Genomic DNA, 12,331 nt, shown 5'->3' on the forward strand with positions numbered 1-12,331 from the left:
TCATTGTTGCACTTAAAAGTCGTTTTAATAATAATCACGTCATAGGCTCAGTTGCATAAATGACATTCTACTGTATTATATGGTACATTAATCTATAGATGTCGGTACTGCCAGGTAAGTTCATTGTAATTATAAGTTGTTTATCTAAGTTTCACAAAAATGTGGCGGTAATGCTCACATAGTTGATCACAGCATATGTGTTGTTTGGACGTTGTGTGTCTCTGTTTCAGTTATAGAATAGAATTGTAATAAATTATTTTCCGAGTTTAAAAATGTCAATTATGTCTGCACAATTTAAAAATAAAATGTATAGAAGAATCATTATAAATATGTTTCACAATTTAAAAAAAGAAAAAAAAAGTTGACAACCCGGCTGTGTCTTAATTAAGTCTTATCTTATAATTTTGACTACTTGGTTTGTCCCAATGGTGTCATATGTATTGGCGGGGTCCTCGGTAAGCATAGGTCCCGTATTTATAAGGTTAAGATGTCCCGTCATGTGGTTATATGAAACTTGTTCCAAAACAGTGCAAGCATGTTCTTTAAACTAGAGAAGAAATCAATCAAAATATCCCGCCTTTATTTGCTTTCAAAAACCGCTAGAAATATAGAACGTGTCGTCTCAGACAATTTAAAACAGATCCGTCCATTATCTAATTTAAAAGTATGTTTTATTAACATTAACAAACGGGTAAGGTTTGTTCACAAATATTTGCTGAAAACCACAATTCAAGAAAATGTCTGTGCCGATATCCGCGTACAATATTAAGTGTATCAATCCTCTGATTTCCTCGTTACAAATAAAATAATCATTTGCCCGAACTCCATGCCACCTCTTTGCAACTTCTATCAAACCCACTTCATACACTTTCTGTAAGGCGTCATTTACTTGCAGAGGCTGATGGACCGACGTTCTAATCGTTGACAGTTTTCTTATAATCGAATTATTGAACAAATTTCATTTGTAAAACACGGTTCACATTGAAGCTATCATTTTACTCAAGTTTATAAAATCACATCTAAATATCGGGGACCATATTAACTTCGCCACAATTACAATTATAACAGAAGGTTTGGTAAAGAATAAAGTTCGGGAGATTTTTTAATCAGTTAACTTACACTTTTTGTCATCTTGTTTCGGTTAATAGGAAAGTTTTAGGAGGCCTAATGCAAGCAGCAATTCATCCTTTATTCGTTTATATAAAGAACATATTTGTTGATTGCAGTATTTTATCCTTTTTAATATTTGTGTCAGAAAAACATTTTTGGGGGTGAAATAGAGTGAAATAAAGTACAATATAACACTGAAATCAATAATGGAAATGTTCGTTTTATGTTATTTTTCGGAAATTCATTGGTATTCAAAAATATAAATGCCCCCTTTTAGGAATACCTCTTTACTTACGCCCACGAGTGGGAGTCCTTCACGCGCAGGCTTGATTCCCGATTGCGCAGACAGACATTCCAATGCCGGCTTGTGGAGAAACAGTTCTCAAAGATTTGGTTTATTGTTTATTTCATTCTCCTGTTTCAGTACAAATATTAATACACATTAAACAATACACTTTGATAAATTTATGTTCCTAAAAATAACTGTTACTGCTCAAACTATTTTTGAATTGAACAGGGCATGAATACATTACGTTTGACGCCACTAACTGAATGAATAGGTTGAACGTGTAGACAAAACACGTGTGGAAAAACATTGGATTTAAAGCTATTGTCCAAGGTTTAGAGTTTGTTTCATGAAACATGGATAATAAATCAACTCCACCAAGATCATTTAATTTACTTGTAGACGGGTCGTTTGTTAATTGTTTTGTGAATTCTCCGGAAAGTTCGTAGAATGAAGTCAGGCAGTTCTAAAAGATAATAAATAAGTAACATAACATCGAATTTGTGTTCCAAATGCCTTTGATGGTGTCCACGTGGTACACCAATTATAAGCAAGATATTGGTTGACGATGTATGTTTTAAATGTATGATGACGATTTTAAATTTTATAACTGAAATACGAAAATAATATTGAAAATGATATTAAACTTCAACGATTTCAGTTTCAATCACTAATATATTCTTTAAAACATATTTTTTTATATAAATATACCGTTCCAAGGCGGTGCTTAACATTTCTTGATCAACATACCTAGTTTTGTGTATAGTATATATGCACTGTGTTGTTTGTGGACTTTTGTGCTGTGTTTCCATATTCATTGTTTGTGATTTGCTTGTGTTTTTTTTGCTCTTTGTCTTTTGCGTTAACCCTGTGCCATTAAACGCGGTTTATTTTTAAACTTTTTATATATAAGTTCAAATTTGTTTCCATGATAATAAATTATAATTAAATAAGTAAATACATATTTGTCTGTATTATTATTTTTCATCATTGGAACAAATTTGAATTTATATACATTACGGGTGACTGAAAATCTGTACCGATTTAGAAAAAACTCAAAAGGATCAACGATGAATATGTAACAGATCAAATTCTGCCTTTTATTACATATTTGGCATAGCACAATACAATATAAAGCAACAGCGACACTACGAGGTAAATATTGTTTTGTTTCTTCATTCCTATATCTACAGGGACATAGTTGGAATGGTATACATTATTGAAGGCAATCAATTGTATTTGTTATTACTACTAGAAGGTCAATCATTGCAGTGACATTAGTCTTATAATCTGAATAAAAAGGGATATTACGACCGTAATGAGTATAAAGGCTCCAATATGGTGTGTTTCGTGGTTAAATGATAAAGCTCAATTATAAGTGAGATAGACCTACCGATACTCAGGAGTAAACACCGTCAGTTGCTATTTGTTTATGTCGAGTAATTTGGTTCAAAGTTATTGTGAACACATATTATATAGCTAAAATTGTTTTAACCCATTAACATGTTTTAACCATGGGGAACGATCTATGCTATTTTATACTGCAAGAACATTATCAAAAAAGCTACGGAAAAAAGACAACCGATCATGAATCAAAAGATAACATTTTGACAACTATGTTCGTTTCTGAATTGTGATAGGATTACATAAGTTAAATAAAATGTTATATAAAATTATGCCCCTGGCAAATAGAAAATATATCATGATATCGAAACGCTAAAATATTTTCAGGGCTAGACCTCTGAATAATAAAAGTCGTGCGCCATGTTATAAAATGTTTTCATAAATATCAATTTATTACGAATTGATTATCTCAACGGCTAATACGCTCACGCCGAAGTGGATTTGATAGCAGATGAACAGAGGGTCGGATAAGTGATCGTTTTATTTGTCAAGAACGTGTAAATCAGATGAATGATTCACTTAATATTGTTCGCAGATATTGATACAGACATGTTATGTACTTTGTAGCGGATTTCTGCAAACATTTGTTGACAAACCAAGCACTTTTGTTAATGAGAATATAACAGATTTGTAAATTTGATGGCGGAAGAATATGTATCGTTTAGTGTTTGATGACATGTGCTATAATTACAACTGCTTTTGGAAGCAAATAAAGACGATATATTTGCATTGAGGTCTTCCCCTGTTCAAATAATTCGCATGCATGTTTTAACGAACAGGGGCCCTGGCTATAATGTCGAGATGGCCTATTTTTACAAGAAAAGATTTTTACTCGAAGCGTCTGTCATAAAAGCTGTTGGCTTAAGAGAACCACGGTGATATTTTTAAAACCTTAGATGACAGTATCATGGTAATAACACTATCAAGTATTTTCGGTCGGGATTCTACAAACATCTCTGGGGGGGGGGGGGGGGCGGGGGAAGACGAATTAGCAACACAATGTTTAATTGTATAAAGTGTTGTCAATATCCATAAGCCTTTGGCTCATTTATCGGTAGCAGTTTTAAAAATATGTGACATCATATTAAACTACTTTGTTTCCCCTTTTTTACCTCATATTTGTACAATAAAACGCTAATTATTAAAATGTATGCATCTAAAAGTTGACGTAGGTGAGCTTAGTATAATATCTAATAGTTGTCTTTGTGTGACTGTGTTGTACCACCGGTAAGTTAGAATTGTTGCTACAGTTGGATTGATTCATTTGCATTTAATGACTTATTTCCTTGTGGAGTCTTTGTTTTACCGTTAACAATAGTGTCTTCAAATTAATCCTGGCTAAAAACGGCTTACATATTTAAGTATGATTTTATACAGTCAAATGTGAGGTTGGGTACGCATGATCTAGTTTAAACCTCTAGTGAACTCATGCTTGGCAGACCGATTTAATAAAGGTGGGAAACCAACAATAAGTAAAGGGACAAATGTTAGGTTGGGTACGCATGATCTAGTTCAAACCTCCAGTGAAATTCTCCACGGCTGACGTTTAAATAATGGCGTAACTTATTGTAGATAAAGGGTCGAGTGTGGAGTTGGGTACCAATAAACTAATTTAAATATCCCAGTTTATGGTCATGAAACACATAACAAGTTTTCAAATTTGAATAAAAGCGCCAATTTGAAAATAATAAAGGTGTTATGTAGCCACAAACAGAGACATCTTGTTTATTAATACATAGGGGATATTATAATAGGATGCTTTTCTGGTGACCTATATCATGTAGAGTTCGGTGTGTCAACACATATCCGTTGAGAGTGCAAGTCAAGAATGTTACGTTTTTACTCACCGAACGAGATCTCGTAGTGTAATAACATGGATCCTGATGAAGATGACATGCGCGCTCTTTTTACTGGAGTAAAAATCATTTCCAAATATCCCGCCTTTATTAGGCCCTTAATCAGTTGTAATCATAGAACGTATCGTCAAACACAAAACGATATACTTTTACCCACTTTACAATTCTGTTATGTTCACTAAAACATAAGTGTTTAGTTTGTCCACAAATATTAGCAGACAGTATATTAATATCCGTGTATGCTATAAGGTGAATCAATCATCTAATTTCCACGTTTGTGACAAATAAAGCGATCACTTGCATGAACCTGTTTTAACCTCTGCTATCAAACCCACTTCACTCACTTCTGTAAGACGTCGTTTACATGCGCCCACGTATTAGCCGTTGATTTAATAGTTTCATAAACAATTGACATTCATGACATGACGTCTTTATATTAGTCAGTCATTTGAAGATCTTTGTCTTGTCTTAAAAACCAAGTGAAATATCAATATAATATTATTTGCAAAATAAAAACAATCACATAAAGAAACACACTAATCGGCATAATTTAACATTTTTAGAAATTGTTAATTTATGATATGTTTAATGTAATGTTGTCATTAGTGTTTCAATTTTACGTGTGATTGATCTTTTCCCGCGTTACTGTGACGTTTTTCGATAAATTGTTTCCGGTTACGGCCGGGTCATTCTTATCGGACTCCAGACGCTTAATTTAGCCCAACTGCTTTCATACTCTGAAAATGACATCATTCCCGCATTTCACTCCTTAAATATACAGAAATATCGGTATGTATAGAGTGCCACTGATACTGCTATTGAGCTTATGTGCAGTCTGTTACATATACATACAAATAAAATGAGGAAATTGTACCAAAGGTAAGATACAAATGATACAAATAGGTTCCGATATTTCTTACTAAGTGTTTATTTTCACTTTACGACAAAACTTAATTGAAATCGATTGATTTTCGGAATGACATAAAACTACAGATGGCTATATTAAAGGATATTAGGATTACCGCCATGGAACGGTCGTTGAAAAGGAACCTCGCCGAAGGAACGGTCATTGGAAAGCTAGGTCACCGAAGGAACGGTCATTGGAAAACTAGGTCACCGAGGAAACGGTCATTGAAAAGCTAGGTCACCAAAGGAACGGTCATTGGAAAACTAGGTCACCGAAGGAACGGTCATTGGAAAGCCAGGTCATCGAAGGAACGGTCATTGGAAAGCTAGGTCACCAAAGGAACGTTCATTGGAATACTAGATCACCACAGGAACGGTCATTGGAAAGCTAAGTCACCGAAGGAACGGTCATTGGAAAACTAGGTCACCGAAGGAACGGTCATTGGAAAGTTAGGTCATCGAAGGAACGGTCATTAGAAAAGTAGGTCACCGAAGGAACGGTCATTGAAAAGCTAGGACACCGAAGGAACGGTCATTGGAAAACTAGGTCACCGAAGGAACGGTCATTGGAAAACTAGGTCACCGAAGGAACAGTCATTTGTAAGCTAGGTCACCGAGGTAACGGTCATTGAAAAGTTAGATCACCGAGAAAAAGGTCATTTTAATGCTAGGTCGCCGAAGAAACGGTCATTGAAAAGCTAAGTCACCAAAGGAATGGTCACTGAAAAGCTAGATCACCGAGGGAATGGTCATTGAAAAGCTAGGTTACCGCGGAAACGGTCATTTAAAAGCTAGGTCACCGAAGAAATGGTCACTCGAAAGCTAGGTCAGGGAAGAAACGGTCATTGAAAAGCTAGGTCACCGAGGGAACGGCCATTGTAAAGCAAGGTCACCGAGGGAACGGTCATTGGAAAACTAGGTCATCGAGGGAACTGTCATTTAAAAGCTAGGTCAAAGAGGGAACGGATTTTGACCCTGGACCATCCGGGCCTAAGCGAACGCTGCACCACTAGTCTATCAGGGGTATCGGAGCGGTGTTATTAACCGTACCAAACATCAAGTAGAACATCTGCCCGCTCGGGATTAAGCAATGAGCGAAAAATGTCGCCCTAAAAAGGAATTTCTAAAAAATTAAAATCTAGCTTTAATTATACATTCTTTGCTTGCTTTCCAATGTTCACCATAGTATTGGAACTTCATATTATTTTTCTGCACTGTCTTTAAAGCATTATGATGAATGTTAATTTCGATAACACAAACGGACTTTAATGGCTTGGATAACATTCGATTATCGATTATGAATTTGGACCAAGCTCCGATCCCAACTACCCAGGTCTTCCTAGGTAAAGTCCGCTCAATTCCAAGAACATGTAATGACCATAAAGGCACATAGCACAACCGTAGACCACCGGCCACCAAGCTCACCCCTTATCCCCTTGCAAACTCATATTTTCATTGGCCGTTCCATTGAGGTAACGCTTATATTTATTTATAACGATGATAAACTTTATACAGCCGAAACTTGCTATGTCTAACTCTTTTATCTAAACCGTTTGGTTACGTCGAAACCATGACAAATGATCATTGATTGAAATTACCTTAGCGTCAATACGTTTTTTATGTTGCTAAATATTTGAAGCCATTAATAAAATGTCCTGAAAGTCGAGAAAAATAAAATAAAAAGACACACAGGAAAACGGCCACCAAATAATTAAATTTCAACCGTCTCCGTGGCCTAGTGGATAAGCGTCCGCCTACGGAGCGGGAGGTCGTGGGTTCGATCCCTGGCCGCGTCATACCAAAAGACGTTAAAAGTTCCCTTGCCTGGCGCTTGGCATTTAAAGGGTAGTGCTTGGAAAAGTGGTGTACTCAATACTGGTTTAACCCAGGAAAGTTGTACCCCGTGTATCGGTGCTTTACACCGAGCACGTAAAAGAACCAAGGGGTCTCTTCGAAAAAGAGCTAGGGTCTCGCACCCGGAATTCATTGTATCCCACCACTGTCTCTTCAGCGTGCTGTCCCTTCAGCAAAAACAAAGGACCCCGTTGGAAATAAGTGCTTGCACTTTTACGGGTTATCTTTGATCGCAAGGTCTAAAGAAATACATACATACACACAAATTTTAAAATTGTATAATTATTTGAAACAGCCCCTGTAATATAATAAGCAATTATCCATTTACTGGACACACTTTGGCATTCCGAAGCTTTTACAGTTTAAATTGTTCTTCAACCGATTGGAGAGCGTCGAAAGGTAAACAAATTTAGCAGCGATATAAACTTTTTGGTTTAGTGAGACATTATCTGTATTTCGGTTATATCGAATGTTCGATATCTCTAATTATTTGCCGAGGTCCCCGACTTCGATATAGCGAGTTTTGAATCTCGTATGCTTATTTTGCCTTTAAACAAGTCAATACTAAAGTTTTTCTGTACGGGTTGACCTTGTTGTTTCTTTTTCATTATTTATATTTACGTATACCACCGCAATAGTAATTTATGTTTACATTCAACCGAAAAATGCATAAAAATGATTCTGAATAGAAGTAAAGGTATGGTACGTCATGGACGATTCTGTCGCAATGTGTGCAATTATCCATCCTTTGTGTACAATTGTAAACCGCGTCTAGTTATCATGGCTATTAATGCTGTCAATGTTTCCTTACAATGAAATGTGAATACATAATGCGCATTGATATATGATATACGAACACGTACGCTTAACATCCCAGCGCGAACTGTATTATGGTTAACAATTCGAAAGAAAGTATGCATTTCTCAATGTCCAGCTGTAGGTCTAGTAAATAGACAAAATTGAACTAACGAGATCGGCCATGACAAAAAATAAGCCTTAATTATACACTGTGACATCATACGGTGGCGAAAATGTCAATGTATCATCGGACATTTGGCCAAGGTGTATAGTGTGTTTGCCGGTGGTCTGCTCCCGCAAACAAAGGAGGGTTTGTTGTGATGCGATTCTGGCCCAAATTACTTGAAACATGTAAGTCCATTTAAACACGGTTGAGCTAAGCGCACTATATTTGTGGTATTTTTTTGTAATATTAACCATGATTTTACCACCAACAATAGCAACCTTTAATGCATTGGCAATATACATTGCAACAATATTAATCACATAGATAAGTATTTATGTTAGGGTATGATGTAAAAAAATCAATAAATGTGTAATAGAAATTGAACATCCAGGCGGGTACAATATTGTAACATTGATAATACATTATTAAGATGCAAATTGATATATTATTTGGGGGTTCAGTAAAGGAAATGTCCTATAGTGAAAAGGACTATTTATGTATTTTATAGATAATGATTTAGGATTAAGGTAATACAGTCGCATAAATTATATAGGTAAACGTATACATGTATAAACTACCTGGGTCAGACGTATTCTAGGAATTAAAAGAAAACAATCTTGATGATAATCAAGATGAACTTTTTGCTTTGGTGAAACCAAGAGTAAGGAAGGAATTTGGCTTATTAAAATAAGGTTTTAAGCTTTCTCTGTTTAAAAGTATACGAGGTATATACAGATGAACACAACGAATAAAACTATTCATAGGTCATGGTCTTTGCATTGTTTCTAAAAACAACAATATCCAACTTTTAACAAAATGTCCTGTAATGTCAACGCATTTTAGACTACCAAAAGCATACATTAGTACTGGTGAATATACTCTTTACCTTCCATTCAGTGTGTAAGATTATTGATACACTTGCATTATCAAAGCTAATATTATACTTAGAATGACCATGCTGATGTCATTCAGTGTGAAATATCAATGATCTAACTTACAATGTCGAGACCAATATAGAATGACCGTTATGGTGTTTTCATTCAGTGAATAAGATCAATGATCTATTTGTAACTTTCATTCACGAGACCAGTATTACTTTCAGAATGGATGTTATGCTGTTTTTATTCAGAGCATAAGATCAAAGATCTACTAGTAATTTACATTGTCTAGATCAAAATTACACTTAGAATGGCTGTTGTGCAGTTTCGTTTAGTGCGTAGTATTAATTATATAACTTCCATTGTCGAGATCAACATAAAACTAAGAATGATATACTAGTATCTTGCATTGTCCAGACCAATATTACACTCAGAATGGCCGTTTCGTTGTTTTCATTCAATGTATACCATCAACCATATAACTTCCATTGTCGAGGTCAACATGAAATTGGGAAATGCCTTAGTGCTGCCTCAATTCAGTGATTAAGAGTTATGATATTACATATATTTGCATTGTCGAAACCTATTTTGTTAAAAAATGGCCGTTATGCTGTTTTCTTTCAAGGAGTATAAGATTCTTTATTTCTGACTCCCAGTCAATTTACAATTTACTGACAGTTCCGAGGCGGTTCTTAAAATCCTTGATAAACATACCTAGATTTTTTATATAGTTTATATGCAATGTGTTGTTTGTGGAATTTTGTGCAGTTGTTCCATGTTCTTGTTTGTCATTGTTTTGTTTGTGTGTTCTAAGTCGTTGGCCTTTGCCCTGTGCCATAAAACGGGGTTTATGTTTAAACCTTTGGCTACTGGGTTTCTTTTTGTAGTTTTTCACATATGTATTGACTTACCTAATAATACACATACAATTGAGAATTCAGTGTATTGAAGCAATGTTCTAACCTACCTTCTAGTATTCTCAGCATATAAGATCAATACCATACTTGTAATTTGTGTTCTGGTAGTAAAACCCTGTAATAATGATGATTGATGAATAAAACAATACTTACCTCGTAACGTCGCGTAGTTGATGTGAAATTATTAAATATTTTATCAATCTCGTCTGTGATCAGATTGGCTTTTTAGTTCGTATAACCTTACATAATCATGGACGTTCATTTGTAACGCATCATATATATTTCATCTATCTGATCTTTGATCATGATCTGTTTTACAGGTGCTGTTGACATTAACAAGGTGTCCCAAAGGACTAGATCATACGGTATTTAAACCATCCATCAGCTACGTGTCGTTCAGGCGTCTTTATTTAAGATATTTATAAGCTTGAAGCCTATTTTAGGTTTGCGTTTTAAGTAATTTAGTATGCAAGAACGGTATATATCTAAACACCATATTTCATAGGTAACTTAAGCAGATATGTTACGATATATCACAAATTTTCATTTAAGTTCGATTTGTTGAGGTTAATTCTTGGCCGTTCCAATGTGTGAGCCAAAATACGCTATTTGTTTATTCTACCTGCATGTATTGCATTGTGTGTGTTTTGGGGTTATCTTTTTGTTTAGATTCTTACCGTTTGCCTTTTGGCTTTTGATAGCAATGCCATTTAAACGGTATCAAAGAGGTGTATGTTGTTGGTTTGTCTCATTTCGTGGCTACGAGTTATCTAGTTCCAACGACTTAGTCATTTCTCATATGTGGCCACAACATGCATAAGACGCTGGGTCGAAACAGTAAGTCTTCCCATTGCAATGTCGTCAGTGCGGAAAGTACAAGTGTTATTCTGAAGCATACAAATATTACCCAGACTGCACCAGTTGAAAAATTTGGCAACCAGTAAACAACGCACTTCCGTTACGATTTGCCACCACAAAGTAAAGACCCTTCAACGGGATTTATGTATTTTTCCCGGGATAGATATTTTGACTTGACCATAAAATTTCATAAAAAATGAACATGGTAAGATAGAAATTATGAAAGTTATCAAATAAAGTATATATATAATTAAAAGCCCGGTTGTAACGTATATGTAACACACAATAAAACGTTATGACCTGCAAAGTAGATTGAGCAAATTATGTGCCGACTAATGATTCCATACAGTCATAATTACATTTCATTTGCATAACAGAGAATTTCACGCAGTGACTGAATAAATGAATGTCGCGTCGGTGTTGCACTAAAAAGTTGTTTAAAAAATAACCCCGTCATAGACTTAGTTGCAAAAAATACATGCTACTGTATTATAAGTTCATGATTGTTTGGATGTCGGTCCTGCAAGAAAAGTTCAATGAAGTTATAATTTGTTTGTCTAGGATTCATACTTGATAGAAATGTCAGGGTAATGCGCACATACTTGAACATAACAAAAGTGTTGTGTGGACGTTGTGTGTATCTGGTTTTAGTGTCTGTTAGAGCATTGGATTGTGTATTGAGTTAGGGTCATACTGAATAGGCTTGTCCATGTAGGTTTTATTGTACTATCAAAAAAACGTGAAATATGCATTAAAGATAACTATTAAATGATTTTCCAGGTTGAAAAAATGTTAATTTTAGACTGCACAATTTAAAAATAAAATTTATATAGTAGAATCATTCAAAATGCGTGAACAATAACGAGAAAATAAATAAAGTCGACAACCCGGCTGTATCTTTAACAGGGTCTGCGTTATATTTTTGACTACTGGGATTGTCCGCATAGTTTATAGTTTTCCAGTGTTTGATGAGGTCCTTAGTAGGTATGGGTCTCGTATTTTATATGGTTAAGATGTCCCGCCATGCGGTGATATGACACTTTTTCCTAAAACATTGTAAGCACGTCCTTTAAACAAGAGATGAAATCAATCCATATATCCCGCCTTTGTTTGCTTTTGAAATTCGTTAGAAATATAGAACGTGTCATCTCAGGCAATATGAAACATATTCGCCCACTGTCACAGTGTTAAATCTGTTATATTCACATTAACAGACGTGTACGGTCTGTCCACAAATATTTGCTTAAAACCGCTACAAATTACAGTATATGTCTGTGTCAATATCCGCGTACAATATT

The sequence above is a fragment of the Mya arenaria genome, chromosome 9, assembly GCF_026914265.1.
Source record: "Mya arenaria isolate MELC-2E11 chromosome 9, ASM2691426v1".
Lineage (NCBI taxonomy): Eukaryota > Metazoa > Mollusca > Bivalvia > Myida > Myidae > Mya > Mya arenaria.